The sequence below is a fragment of the Natrix helvetica genome (genome assembly GCF_964273705.1).
Source record: "Natrix helvetica genome assembly, chromosome: 1".
Lineage (NCBI taxonomy): Eukaryota > Metazoa > Chordata > Lepidosauria > Squamata > Natricidae > Natrix > Natrix helvetica.
This window is the reverse complement of record NC_138548.1, coordinates 245,909,217-245,923,661: the sequence shown is the minus strand read 5'-3', so window position 1 is coordinate 245,923,661 and position 14,445 is coordinate 245,909,217. Positions and strand designations below refer to the sequence as shown.

The 14,445-nt window shown below is 42.9% G+C and overlaps 1 protein-coding gene across 1 annotated transcript in view; it reads right to left on the bottom strand.

Annotated features, from left to right (window-relative positions):
* The window catches only part of NHERF1 (NHERF family PDZ scaffold protein 1), a 72,840-nt gene that overhangs the window by 57,598 nt on the left and 797 nt on the right, over positions 1-14,445 (bottom strand). The gene's annotated exons all lie outside the window — the stretch shown is intronic.

The following is a 14,445-nucleotide window of genomic DNA, read 5'->3' as shown; positions in this document are numbered from 1 at the left end:
TCTTACTCTTGTAAATCGAAATTCCAATGGTAAGGCATCACTGCTGCAAACATGTTTTCTACATGCTAGCCAGGAGGAGAAAGAAAACTATTTCTCTAGCTTCAAAGTCAAATTAGTATTTTATTAAAGGGTTTCAAGGCCTTAGCTGAAGTATTACACTTTACACCTTAGCTGAAGTATTACAGTGTACCTAATACTCGGACTTATTAGGTATTTCAACACAAGATCCCTGATCTACTTGGAAAGCTGGCTCTGTGGCACTCTCAGGTGGGTAAACAATTTTAGCCAGATTGGAGTCATTTTCAATCAAATTAATTTAAGAAGGATACATGCCCACACCCTAGTGGTGGGTTTCAAAATTTTTAGAACCTCTTCTGTAGGTGTGGCCTGCTTTGTGGGAATGGCTTGCCAACCATGTGATTGGGTGGGCGTGGCCAACTTGTAAAATGTGATGAAACTCACTTAACAATGCTCTTGCTTAGCAACCAAAATGTTGGCTCAGAAACTCTGGCATTTGAAGCATGCAAGTCTTAAAGCTGTCAAGTTATAAGACCCTTGCACCCCTAACCCTTTAGGAAAAAAAAACCCAGGGGTGTTCAAACTTGACAGCTTTAAGACTTGTGGACTTCAACTCCCAGAATTCCTCCTCTTGGTCCTCATCTTGATGATGTGCGGACGGGTGGGGGGAGGGAGACGGTTCTAAACGGCACTGTAGATTTGTGGAACCTCTTCTATGAAAGAGGTTAGAACTGGCAGGAACCCACCCCTGCCACACCCATAATACAATGCACGCACAACCGTCCTCTGACCCCTGCCCACATGCACGGACACACACCCGTGGCTCATTTTGGGTCTAAAGCACCATTTAAAGAAATCTGAATGATGATAGACATTCAGTCCCAAAAGTTATCATAAATTGGGCCTATTGATTCAAGGCAATGGGTCAAGAGAATCTCCACAACGTCATTCAGACTGGCAGGAAAATTAATCCTAATGTAGCTCTACTCTCCACTGGTCCCAAAGGGGAAAAGGCCCTGTGGTACCTACAACTTTGCTTCTGCTCCCGCCCTATAGAACCTGTTTTATCCAATCTAATAATAGGGCTAGCTCATGTAGACCTGTGAAGGGACAGAGCTCATATGCTGTGCAGTTAAATAATGCCAGGTTCAATCAAGTTCAGTATAATATTAATAATAAACATATCAAATCCAGTCTAAACATCTGACCTACTATAATTTCTCCATTGGCATCACTGGAAAAACTATAATTTCCAAGTTTCCTGAATGTGATGCAATCAAAAAACTGAGGAAAGCTGAAAAATGGGGGGGGGGGGGGGAGAAATCATGTTAACATTTTATGGGGGTTTTGCACATACAAATTGATCACTAGCTACAACACTCTCCTTAAGAGCAATACTTGAAAAGAACCATTTTTGTAGAAGTGGAAATTATCAAGGCAGCAGAACCAAGCAAAAAAATTGTGTGTGTGTGTGTGTGGGGGGAATGGTAAGACATAAGAGTTCAAATGATCATAATAGGTACATCATGGCAAATATCTACAAAGGCATCTTGTATTTGGAGTAACAAAACAGCTCAAACAGATTTTTTACAGCTAAATATTTCAGTTGCATATAACTATCACAATTACAGATTTGTAAGAGAAACTTGCAGATTTTTTTTAAAAAATTGGCATATGTTGTAACTCATAATATTATTAGGGTATTTCCTAGATTAAATATCAATCAAACGTGTGATTAGTTTTGTTTCGTTTTGCTGTATTGTTTCTTAATGAATACAAATAAATGTCATTTATTGTTCCAACTCATTGGTTATAACATAATGTACAGTTATCCAAGTAAGAATAGAAAAGTTATGCCTAAAACCCATCATTGCTGCTGTCAGTCAACGCAGAGAATTTTGCAGCAGACAGAGCAGTCTCTTTTTTTAATTGTACTGACTCACCAAATGTATTCATTTAAATATTATTATTATTGTCAGTCCCTCAAGGTACATCAGGCTAGGAAACCAAAGATACGAATGCTAAAACTGCTTTTTATTATTATAGTTACAATAACATAATCTTCCAAGTCTGCATATACTTGTCCCATCCCCTTCCTCCCTTTGTCTTCACAAGAACGGGCAGTATTAAGTGTGGGACAATTTCTTAAGTATATTGGAAGAAATGTCCTTCTGGGTTTAGTTCCAAGGGAGGAAAAAGACACTAGATTCATGGAAGTTATTGTCAGTCCCTCTTGAAAAGAAGGTTTATTGATGAACAGGATCACATGATTTGAGATCCTGGGCAAAAAAAGGAGGGATCCTGAGAGTGCCTGGGTTTTATGCACTCTGTTGGGCTTTGAATTTGAGCTTGTGTTCTGATTGGTTGTCAGACTCCCATGGGGCCATGCAGGGGTCACTTTGTAGGTTGTCTTTTGAGTCCCAGGCTTGGTTGACTCTTGTTGGGTGATGATGTAATGAAAGAGCTTTGGGCAATCCCTACTATGGCTCTACCTGAAGGAGGTAGATCTTTGTTATGAAGAATAGACTGGCTCAGGCCTTAATGACCCATTGACAAAGTGTGTGTGGGGGGGAGGGTTGTAAGTTTCCCTTTTAGGGAAAATACTCTGTTCTTTTAATATTTCCTAAAATATCTCATTTTCTTGGAGAATGGTGGGTGCTAACTTCCTACAGTACCAAAAAAAGAAGAATATTTGTAGCTCAGACTTGAAATGAGGGGTCTTTGGTGCTCTCTGAGCTTGATTTTTTTTCCTTGCAGACATTCCATTATCCAAACTAGGTAATATCATCGGTGCTAGTAAGGAGTGGGGTTTGCTCTTGCACTGTCAAGTGTTGGAGGGGGCAGTCTTAGGGGTTCTTTAGTTGGGCTATTTACTGTTGGCTTGCTTGGTAGTTTCTTGATTGGGGTTAACTACTTTGGTTAATGAAATATCTTCAGGAAAACAAGGAAGCTCAAAGAAAGCTTCACTTTCTTAAGTTACATCTCTGCCCTGGGCTCAGATTTCTTTTGTCTGACTGTTGTCTTGGTGAGGCTCTTCCTCATGTTCCTCAAGGCAATTCCATCTGCCCATTACAACCAGATATATGTTGCTCCCGGTTTGGCCCGGATCGGACAAACCGGTAGTAGCGGTGGTGGGAGGCTCCTCCCACCCACCTGGACACTTCTGTGCATGCGCAGAAGCATCGCGTGCATGAGCACACATCTAAGCATGAGCGAACCGGAAGTGCAGGGATTTGAAGCCCACCTCTGATTACAACTATGAACAGGAAGAAAAGGAGTTCTCCCCATTTTCCCTTATTTCCTTCTCCAAAATTCTTTCGTTAGAAGAATCTGCAAATCTTGCTAAGAGTCCCTATTTAAATATTTAGCTAAATTGTCATTTGTGGTCACATATTTAAAATTCCTAAATAAACATTAAAATTCTTCTGTTAGTTAGCAATTAGATATATTCATGAACTTTAGAAGTACACGCTGGATCTTGTTTTTGTCTCTGGCCAGTGGACGAGTGATCTGGGAATAGGGGATTCAACTATTATTCCCCTGTCATGGTCAGATCACTCACTTCTCCGACTTGACTTCCCTGGTGCTACCCCCCGCTGCGGGGAGGCGGAACCGGAAGGTATTAGATGGTTCCGCCCCAAGCGCCTGATGGAACCAGATAAGTTCCAGACGGAGCTTGGGCCACCTCCTGTAGACCTGACCCGCCCCCGGGTAGAGGACCTGGTAGACGCATGGAATAGTGCGACTGCCGGGGCCCTAGACCGGGTGGCGTCTTTGCGGCCTCTCCTGCGGCGACGAACCACCCGGGCCCCTTGGTTTACCGAGGAGCTAAGGGTGATGAAACGCCACAAGAGACGCCTAGAGAGTCGTTGGAGATCCTCCCGTTCCGAATTTGACCGAGCACAGGCACGAGCCTATTTGAGGACGTACCTTGTGGCATTAAGAGCGGCCAAACGTCAACATTGTGCCGCTCTTATTGCATCCGCAGATAACCGCCCTGCCGCCCTGTTTCGGGTGACACGCTCCCTCTTGTTTGAGGGGCCGCGGGAAGCCCCTTTACAGGGCAGAGCAGAGGAGTTTGGGAAATATCTACAGGACAAAGTCGCTCAAATCCGGATGGGATGGGCCCCTTTCAGTGGTCCAGTAGAGGCGCCCGAGGCGAGTCTTGAGGGACCATTCTGGGAGGAGTTTGACTCGGTTGCCATCGAGGATTTGGACAGGTTGCGTGGACGCCTGCGACCTACCACATGTTTATTGGACCCGTGTCCCTCCTGGCTTGTACTGGCATCCTGGGAGGTTACACGCGACTGGCTCCTGGGCCTAGTGAACGCTTCGCTGGGCGAGGGGTCTCTGCCGGCCGCCTTGAAAGAGGCGGTTGTGAGACCCCTGCTCAAGAAGCCTTCTCTGGACCCAACGGAGCTAGTTAATTATCGTCCAGTCTCCAACCTTCCCTTTTTAGCGAAGGTTGTAGAGAGTGTGGTGGCGCAACAGTTTCCACGTCACCTGGAGGAGAATGATTATCTAGACCCGCGCCAGTCCGGCTTCCGACCCGGGCACAGCACGGAGACGGCCTTGGTCGCGTTGGTTGATGATCTCTGGAGGGCCAGAGATAGGCGTTGTTCCTCTATCCTGGTCCTATTAGATCTCTCGGCGGCGTTCGATACCATCGACCATGGTTATCCTGTTGCACCGGCTAGAGGGGTTGGGAGTCAGGGGCACCGTTTTACGGTGGTTTGGCTCCTACCTCTCCGGCCGGATGCAACGTGTGTTGGCAGGGGAGCAGAGATCGACCCTAAGCCCCCTCACGTGTGGGGTGCCACAGGGGTCGGTGCTCTCGCCACTCCTGTTCAACACATACATGAAACCGCTGGGTGAGATCATCCGTGGCTTTGGGGTGGGATATCATCTGTATGCTGATGATACTCAGCTGTACATTTCCACCCCGAACCACCCCAACGAGGCCGTCGAAATGATGTCCCGGTGTTTGGAGGCCGTGCGGGTCTGGATGGATGGCAACCGACTAAAACTCAACCCTTCCAAGACGGAGTGGCTGTGGCTTCCGGCCCCCCGGTTCAACCAGTTGCTTCCATCTCTGGCCATCGGGGGCGAGCAACTGGCCCCCGTGGAACGGGTGCGCAATTTGGGCGTCCTCCTGGATGCCCGGCTGTCCATGGATGACCATGTGACAGCCGTGGCAAGGGGGGCGTTCCATCAGGTTCGCCTGATGCGCCAATTGCGCCCCTTATTGGACCGGGATGCCTTACGCACAGTCACCCATGCGCTGGTGACGTCTCGCCTGGACTACTGCAATGCTCTCTACATGGGGCTTCCCTTGAGATGCACTCAGAGACTGCAGCTGGTCCAGAACGCGGCCGCGCGGGTGATTATGGGGAGGACCAGATACTCCCCTGCAACACCTCTCCTGCGCGAGCTGCACTGGCTTCCTGTAGTCTATCGAGTGCGTTTCAAGGTTCTGATTACGATCTTTAAAGCGCTTCATGGCACAGGACCTAGATACATGCGGGATCGCATCCTGCCCCATACATCCCTACGACCAATCCGCTCACACAGAGAGGGACTTCTCCAGGTGCCGTCCACTAAACAGTGCCAGGGGGCGACACCTAGGAGCAGAGCCTTCTCTGTGATGGGCCCAGCCCTGTGGAATGACCTCCCCCGTGACATCAGGATTACCTCCGATCTCCGCTCCTTCCATGTAAAGCTTAAGACCCACCTTTTTGAACTATCTGGCCTGGCTCAACCATAGTCTTTCCTATCCTCCTGACAGTCCTTTTAAATTTTAATTAATTGTGTTATTATTACGGGGTATTTTAATAGCTGGTTTTTAATATTCTGATTGTGATGTAATTGTTACCTCCTCCGTGCATGTATGTCTCTGTATATGTGTGTATTTAGATGTTTATGTGTTTTTATGTTTTTATCTGTTTTACTGTACGCCGCCCCGAGTCCTTTGTGGAGAGGGAGCAGCTAACAAATTAAAATTATTATTATTATTATTATTATTATTATTATTATTATTATTATTATTATTATTATTATTATTATTATTATTATTATTATTATTATTATTATTATTATTATTATTTAAAGGACACTTTACGTGACCATGATTGTATTCTCATGAGACATACAGCCACCCCAGTACATTAACAGAACAGTCTGTGTCACCATCTTGTCTCTATTAAATGTAGCCCTTTAACCATACTTCATAATTTCATTAAGCCAAGTACCTGGGAATAACCCCAAACAGTCCCCATTTCTGGCTAACTTAAACCAGAATTTGAAATCATGGTAACTTCAAAAAATTTGGATTGATGTAACATTCAAATGAATCATTTGGAGAAAATGTGGTTAAAAGATCTGAAATTCACATTGTGTTGCTGCTTAAAAGCAAAACATTTCTTAAAAATGATATACCATTGGTATCTGACACCAGAGAAATTGTCTGAAAGTACTATGGTACTTCTAATCACTGTTAGAAATGTGAAACTGGAGGAACATTTTATCATCCATGGTGTACTTGTAAAAAAAGTGAAAAGATACTGGATGCCAATACATTTGGTGATACAGAGAGTTTTAAAAATTAACATTCAGATGAAACCAGAGCACTTTTTATTAAGACTTACCAACATTTAGCTAGAAAAGGTTCATGGACACTTGGTTTTATATATGATAACTCAGCAAGGTTATTATATGCACAAAAATGCAAAATTAAAAAGCACCAATAATGGAGAGATGGATTGTGAAGATTGCTGAGTTTGTAGAAATGGCTATATTGATTTGTTTGATTAAGGAGAGGACTACAGCTACTGGAAAAAGAAATCAAAACACTTTACTGTTTTCTTCTTGTTGTTGTTGAAAATGTATAAAAGCAAACTGCTGATTTTGGGATTTATTAAGTTAAAAATTTGTTGATGGGAGGAAGGAAGTTACAATGCACAATAATGAAGAATATAGATAACTGCTGTATGTGTAACTACTCCAAAGAAAATTAGAAATAAGTGACTTAGATATTTATTTTTAGAGTTTGTTTTGTTATTCAGTTTTCTTTTACCTTCTTTTCTCTTCTACATTTCCATTGCTTTTTAAATCTTTGAATAAGAATTATTCATAAAGAGAAAATTATTATGAATAATTAGAAATGACAATGGAACTCCTTCAAGTACAAACAATATGCTTACTCTTATGTAAGCCTTACCAAAGTGTTGCAAAAATAGGAAAGATGGAAAGGCATACAATTCTGCTTACTTAGTAAGGATTAGGCGTGCTAGTTCAGTGTTTTTCAACCTCAGCAACTTTAAAATAGGTGGACTGGATGGTTATGAAATTCTGGGAATTGAAGTCCACCCATGTTAAAGTTGCTGAAGTTGAGAAACACTGTACTAGATTAAAATGACTTCGGGGACTTTCACCAACTCAAAAGCTGACCACTGATGACTGAGGCATTTGAAGAAATCTATTATTGGATAGCATACACTAATTACCAGTGATGCTAAGTTTCACATTGACATTTCTGAATAAACAATGGCATGCTTCATACATTGTAGTATGCCTTAATGTACATTCTTTGATCTGAGTTCAGCATGTTGTATGAAGTCAAGCTTTGTGGTATAGAAATCATGGTTTATACAACTATTCCCAGTTAGCAAAGTCATCACTAAGAATTCTGAGAATTGAGGTCCACATATCTAGAGTACTTTCTAGAGAAAGTACAAAAAAGGCTGTTGCTGACACCGATCAATGTATCCACAAAGTGTGTACCATTTTTATTTAAACTATGTATTTATTAATTCATGGCATCCGGCCCTCTCAATTCCTGGCAAATAGATGGGGAAAAAATGGAGGTAGTGACAGATATTTTTTTCCTGGGCTCCAAGATCACCGCAGATGGGGACTGCACTGCAGCCAAGAAATTAAAAGTCACTTGCTTCTGGGGAGAAAAGCTATGGCAAATCTAGACAACATGCTAAAAAGCAGAGACATCACCCTGCCAACAAAAGTGCCCATAGGCAAGACTATGGTTTTCCCAGCTGCAATGTATGGCTGAGAAGGTTGGACCATAAAGAAGGCTGAGCGCCAAAGAATTGAGGCATTTGAACTATGGTGCTGGAGAAGACTCTCAGTCCCTTGGACTGCAAGACGATCAAACTGGTTAGTCCTAGAGGAGATCAACCCTGACTGCTCTTTAGAAGGCCAGATCCTGAAGATGAAACTCAAATACTCTAGCCACCTAATGAGAAGGAAGGACTCACTGGAGAAGAGCCTGATGCTGGGAAAGACTGAGGACAAAAGATGAAGGGGAAGACAGAGAATGAGCTGCCTCAATGGAGTCACGGAAGCAGGAGGCATGAGCTTAAATGGACTCCAGAGGATGGTAGAGGACAGGAAGGCCTGGAGGAACATTGTCCATGGGTTCGCGATGGGTTGGACATGACTTCACAACAACAACAATTTATTAATTATACTCAGTGAAATTCAGGGTGGGTCTCAATAACACATACATTGGAAATATGTTCACACTACACAAACAGGCTAAATGCTCACATGCCTTTCTTCCCTTATCAACTTATAAGGGTTTCTTCCCTTATCAATGTTATAAGAGACCTTGACATTGGAACAGTGCAAACTAATGCTCAGCCAGATGAAAGATACTGTATGAATTGGGGGTCCATGAGAGGAAGAGGAAAATGCAGAAAAAAACTGACTTCTTATAACTTAGTGACAAAGCAGCTATATTTGCCAGCAGCAAAAATAATAATAATTCTAAAATCATTTACATCCCAGGAAAAGCTTGATTGACATACTGCTGTATCTCCATTCTTTAGTCAGCCCCCAAAAGAATTTAGTAAACTATTTAGCTACCTCTCACAGGTCAGCTTTCAAAACCCTACATCAATGTTGGCTAACCTTTTTCTAAAGGTGTGCCAAAACTGTGTGCGTGTACGCTATCATGCGTGTGCATGCCCACCCACCTGCACATGTGTGAGCGACCCCCACCTGCGTGTGCACATGCGACCTCCCCCCCATGCATGCGTGCACGACCCCGTGTGGGGGATTTTCACCCTTTCCAGGCTCCGGAGGCTTTCCTGAAGCCTGGGGATGGTGAAAACAGCCTCCCTCGGGCCTCCAGAAGGCGGAAAATCAGCTGGCCAGTGTGCGTATGGGCTGCCAAGGGCTGCTGTGCTGGCAAATATGACTCCGCATGCCACAGGTTTGCCATCATGTCCCTACATGGTACACAGGCAATTTTCTTAGGGTGTTTCATAACAAAGCTGCATATCCATGGATTTTCTTTACATGCCACTGACCTAGCCCATGAAATGTAACCCAGATTAAGAATATGGAGTTTATCATTGATCCTATTTTGGGAAGCAGACCTTCCCAGGAAATGTAGGATTCTGAATCTGGGTGAAGATCTCTTTTGCAGAGTTAATCCTGGACACTTGAGAGACATCCAACAGAAAGCAAAGATTCTCAGGAGGACTGTGGCATGTGAGCACAACTACCTGTTTACTGGCAAATGTGAGTAATTCGTTTTACTTTGTCCCATAATAGCATTGAAGGAGTAGTAAATTTCTGCCTGCTTCATCGATCTTCTCTTTCAAATGGGAATAAAAATGGGAAGCTGACAGCTCCCAGCCGTGCTTTCTGGGGGGCCCAGAAGCCTTCTTAGAAAATAAAAATGATGAGTAGCTGCAGGACATTGCTTTATTGAAAACAAGCTGGCATGCTCAGAAGAGAGAGAAAATGAGGCAGTCATTTAGACTTATTCTGTGGGGAGGGGTCAAGAATGTTGCAGGGAGCAAATGAACCACACTTGCTTTCCTGCAACCCTCTCATAAATGGGTGTTTGTGGGCTAGCTCATCCCCTCCCAAGCAGCCATTTTGTCAGAATGCCCATAAGGCACTTTCAAAATTCCAGATGCCTAGAAGCTCCAAACAACCAAGGACCCTTGTTTGTTGGTAATGGCGAGAATCCTCCCCCTTCCCAAGACGTAACCATTAACTAAGGCAGATTTGACTATCTGCTTCCAGTGATTTGCATATGGTTTCTAATCTATCAAGCCCAAAGAAACAAGAATCAAATCAATAAAGGTACCGTAATTTTCTGTCTTTGTCACAAAATATTATAGGTGGTAGCATATTAAGGATATTTCTTCAATATTTTTTTTAATAGATCATAGTGGAGTCTGTAAGATTTGGTGCCCCAATTAAACAGCCTATACGTTGGCTATTCCTACCACAATATTCAGAGGGATAAAAGTACTGAATTCTGGATTCTGTATCTTCCTGCAATTCTTCATCAACTTTCCATGCCACTGAAGCTTCATGTCACTGTGTACTCTTGTATCTATTCAAATCAGGAAATCTGCTATTTGAATATCAATCTAATTTGGAAAAACCAGTTTGATTTGATCCGGACATTCAAATCAAGATGTCAAATCAAGTCAGTTTTATTTGAATTTCCAAAGGGGGGGGGAAGGGGGGGACACTTTTCTCAAATGCACTAAAATGTCATCTAAACCGATTTGAAGGCATCTAAACTTTTTAAACCTCAACATATCAATTCAACTTAGATATGGTTTTCACATTGAACACATACAGACATATAGAGTTATATGTTTGCAACTGCAGCTGATATTGGTACTAACAGAACTAGAAAATCTATTCCTGGATAAAATCTACCTACGGACAGGTATATGGAGATTCTCAAGTCATCCAGGTCACACTTGTCCCAAAGGTGCTATTTTCAAGAGGCAAATGGACTTTCTGGTTTTTCTTTTAAGAAGCTTCTTGGATGAGCTTCTTGGATGAGAAGCGAAACATCTTCAAAGAAAAACCAGAAAGTTCCGGTTGCCTTTTGAAAAAAGCACCTTTGGGAGATACCTACTGGTATGCTGTTGCTAAGAGTTTGGTTTGATGGCCCATAATCAATCAATCTATGCTGCAGCCAAGAATGTAGAATGGGTAGGAATGTAGCTAAGGATTTATAGTAGACTGAAATCAAGAATGAAGAAGCAGGAATGTTTATAAGCCAATGCTGAGGTTCAGTAATAAGTCCAAATTTGCAACGTGAGAACTGTTGTTCTGGATGACTGGGATCCCTTCAGTTAATGTCAATCCTGTTCTCTTCCCCAACCTTTTGGACAGGAGTATAGGCAAGATCATGTCTAGTAGGGATTTTGTGGCAGCTGTAGTCCGAAATATTTAAAAGGTACCAGACTGCCCACCAGTATTAAACATTCCAAAGCTGGCTCAAGTCCAAAACTGTGTCCTTTCTAATACTACAGCTGTACATTTCAAACACCCCTGCTAAGTCTTTATCTATAACCATTTCTCCACAAATATGAATCCAGTCAAAGTCAGGAATTCCCCAGCCCCATAGCAGACGTTTATGACTTAAAACTAATCTAATCGAGCTTTGTATTACAGCACTTATCGCAATCACTTGATTTGTTCGTGGGAAGCCTGTACTTCACTCTCTTCTACATTCCCTATATGTACAGCGTTCCCCTATTTTTTTTTTAAGGCAAATTACTTCTCTATTTCACAGAAGGTTGTTGCTGGCCATATTGCTCTAAATCCAGTTTGATCAACGCTTAATAGTAAACACATTCTCAGTGTTGGCCAGAGCTCCAAAGAGCCCGTCTTTTTGTCAGTCTAACCACACTGAGGACTCCAAATACCCTAATCCTGATTTCAAACATCTAGGATCATATGCATACTCCCCTGCATTGCAACAAGCTTTTCAGCAAACAGTTCATATCCATATTCCTAAGCCTCCTCTCAAGCAAAATCAGAAACAGAAAGCAGTACCAGAGCAATGTCTTGGAATATAAAGGGAGTTACTATTGACCTGAGAATGATCTATTTGCACGTTTTATCGGCAACCTTTCTTTGATTGCTTCAGTTTTTAAAACTCAATTTAATAGTTTCAGTGGACCTCTACATTTGTTTTGGGAGCTATCCCAAGGAAGGTTCATACAACAAAAGACTGAAGCCCATCTCTCCCTCAAAAGTTCATTGTTAACAGGGGAAGTCAAAAATGCTTCAGTACAAATCTATAAGCAGGCATATCGCTATATCCATCACAGGACCTCGAGGGAAACGACGTTTTAGATTTCCAAGAGAGAGAAAGGCTTGCCAATCAAAATTATTTTAATAGGATTTTAAAGTAACGGAACTGTTTTATCATCAGCTCATTTCTTATATATTTGGAGACTATAGAGAAAATCTATATATTCATCCATGTTAGATATCAATTTTTTAAAAAGTGTGAGGTCTTAATAGCTAAATGAGCATGTAAGTACGATCTAATGTATGGCCTATCCTTAGGAGAGGCTAAGCTAATAGATACACCAAACAGGGCCTTTTGGGTTACAGCACCCTTTTGTTGTTCTCCCCAAAGTCAGCTTAGCTTCAAGTTTCAGCAAGTTGACAAAGCGATCTTCTTCCTCAAGTTGTGATCAGCAGTACTTGGTCATATCTTGGAATTAAATCTACCTCTCAAATCAGTGGAGCAGATTTAATTTTTCTATAAAGCAATCCAAAAGGTATAAAAGTAGCAGAAAAGATCTGAGCTCACTAAATTTTCTAGGGAAATAAAATTAAAAAAAAAAAACTTGAATAGATTTATGTTTAAAAAATAGGTAGGAAAACAAGATTCAGTTTCAGGAAACAACAGTTCCAGCCTCTTGTTCAGAGTTTCTTTTTTCCTACCCCTCTTCTTTTAAAAATTCAAAGCTCTCTGTGCCCTTCAGGGCTCAAGATGGGGCCAGTTTCACTGAGACAATTAAAAATTCACCAAATGCTTAATACCAGGTTATGGTAGCTCAATAAGCAGTAAGTACTTGATTTGATTTATTCTATGCCTTCCAGAGTTTAGGAAGTGTGCAGGAAGGTGCTAATTATTTTTAAAGCTTTTTTTTAAAAAAAAAACTTAACAAATTCCTCTCTTGATTTAGCAAAGGAGCAAGGGAGGAAAGAAATTAGCACACATGCAAATAAGGTGGCAGTCCTATCTGTCACACAAAAACACCTTTACTTTTGATAGAATGTGATGACATAATGAAGTAAAATAAGGTGACCTAACTACATTTGTGCAGTAAGATTTAAGTGGAAGGCAACACCCAATTTTTTCTAGTAACTACTGGGAAAGATAGTCTTTTCTTTAATAAGGCACACTCGGGATTTGGAACATAATTCCCAAATGTAGCTTTAGCACATCTGGAATGAAGCAGATAGAAGGCAGTTGGCCCAAGAGGATTTCAGCTTTGATGTGTACCATTAAAAAAAAAAGTTTTATAGGGGAGGCGGAGTTGTTACAAAGAGTACCAGGCACCACATAATCTCTTAATTCAGGTACAGGGGGAAAACGACGCGATCAAGGATCAAATTCTTCGAGCGTTCTTTCCGCTCCGCCGATCTAACACAGGGAGGCACAGACAACGCCCCCTCCCCGAGCTTTAAAGGAACACCCCGAACTGGCTTTGGGCCGCGGGATCCCAGGAATGCCCGGTTCTCTTCCCACGGGGGTATCTCTGAAAGTCTGAGAACGCAGCAGACATCCGAGATCGGCAGGGCTCACATTGCAGAGCCTCTCCTCAATTTTTCATCCGAAGTCTGCCCTCAGCTTCACCGCAAGCCCCGAGGCAAAGGCAGCGCCCCGCAACCGTGTGGCTGCCAGCAGGTCTCCTGCCCGGCTCTCACCCGGCGGAAGCCACCCACAGCTTTCAATAATAATAATAACCCGGACCGGGGTGGCGGTGGGAAGAAGGGGCGCCACAGAACTGCTGCTTTCCCTTGGATCTCTCTCCCTCCGCGTCCTCCTCCCTCTCTAGTCAACATGGCTACTCTTTGCTTTCTAAAGAGTAACGCAGTTCATCGATAACAACAGAAACCACCTTATCTCTAACGCAGCAAGGGAATTAACGGGTGAAGGGGGAGTTGGGGCTTGTTTTTTGCCATTTATCAACCAACAGCCAAAACTTTTCATTCGCTCTTACTTCCAGGCGCCTTCTACTACTTGCCATACCAGATTTGCTTGGAAAAAACACACACTAAACATTGTTAACGTGCTTTCCTGGTTCTTCCCCTGAGTAATCCTCGCCCAACCCACTTAATTGTATATTAGCCTAGGTTTCCTTCATGCCACCCCCAACTCCAAAAGAGATTTTGTGCTGCTTTTTTTTTTTGAGCCCAGCGATTGGCAAGAAATTCAGTGGGGTGTCCGGTAGTTCCGCCGGCCACCGCAGTGCCACGTTCGGAAATCCTCGTGCAAAGGTGGGGGTGGGGACCCTGAAGTGGTGAGCCCCGACCGATTCGGTGATGGGAAGTCCTGGCCTGTTGTATTTCTGCCTGTCGCGTTTGCAGGTCAGCCTTTCGACCTCCTGCATTGCTTAACCTCTC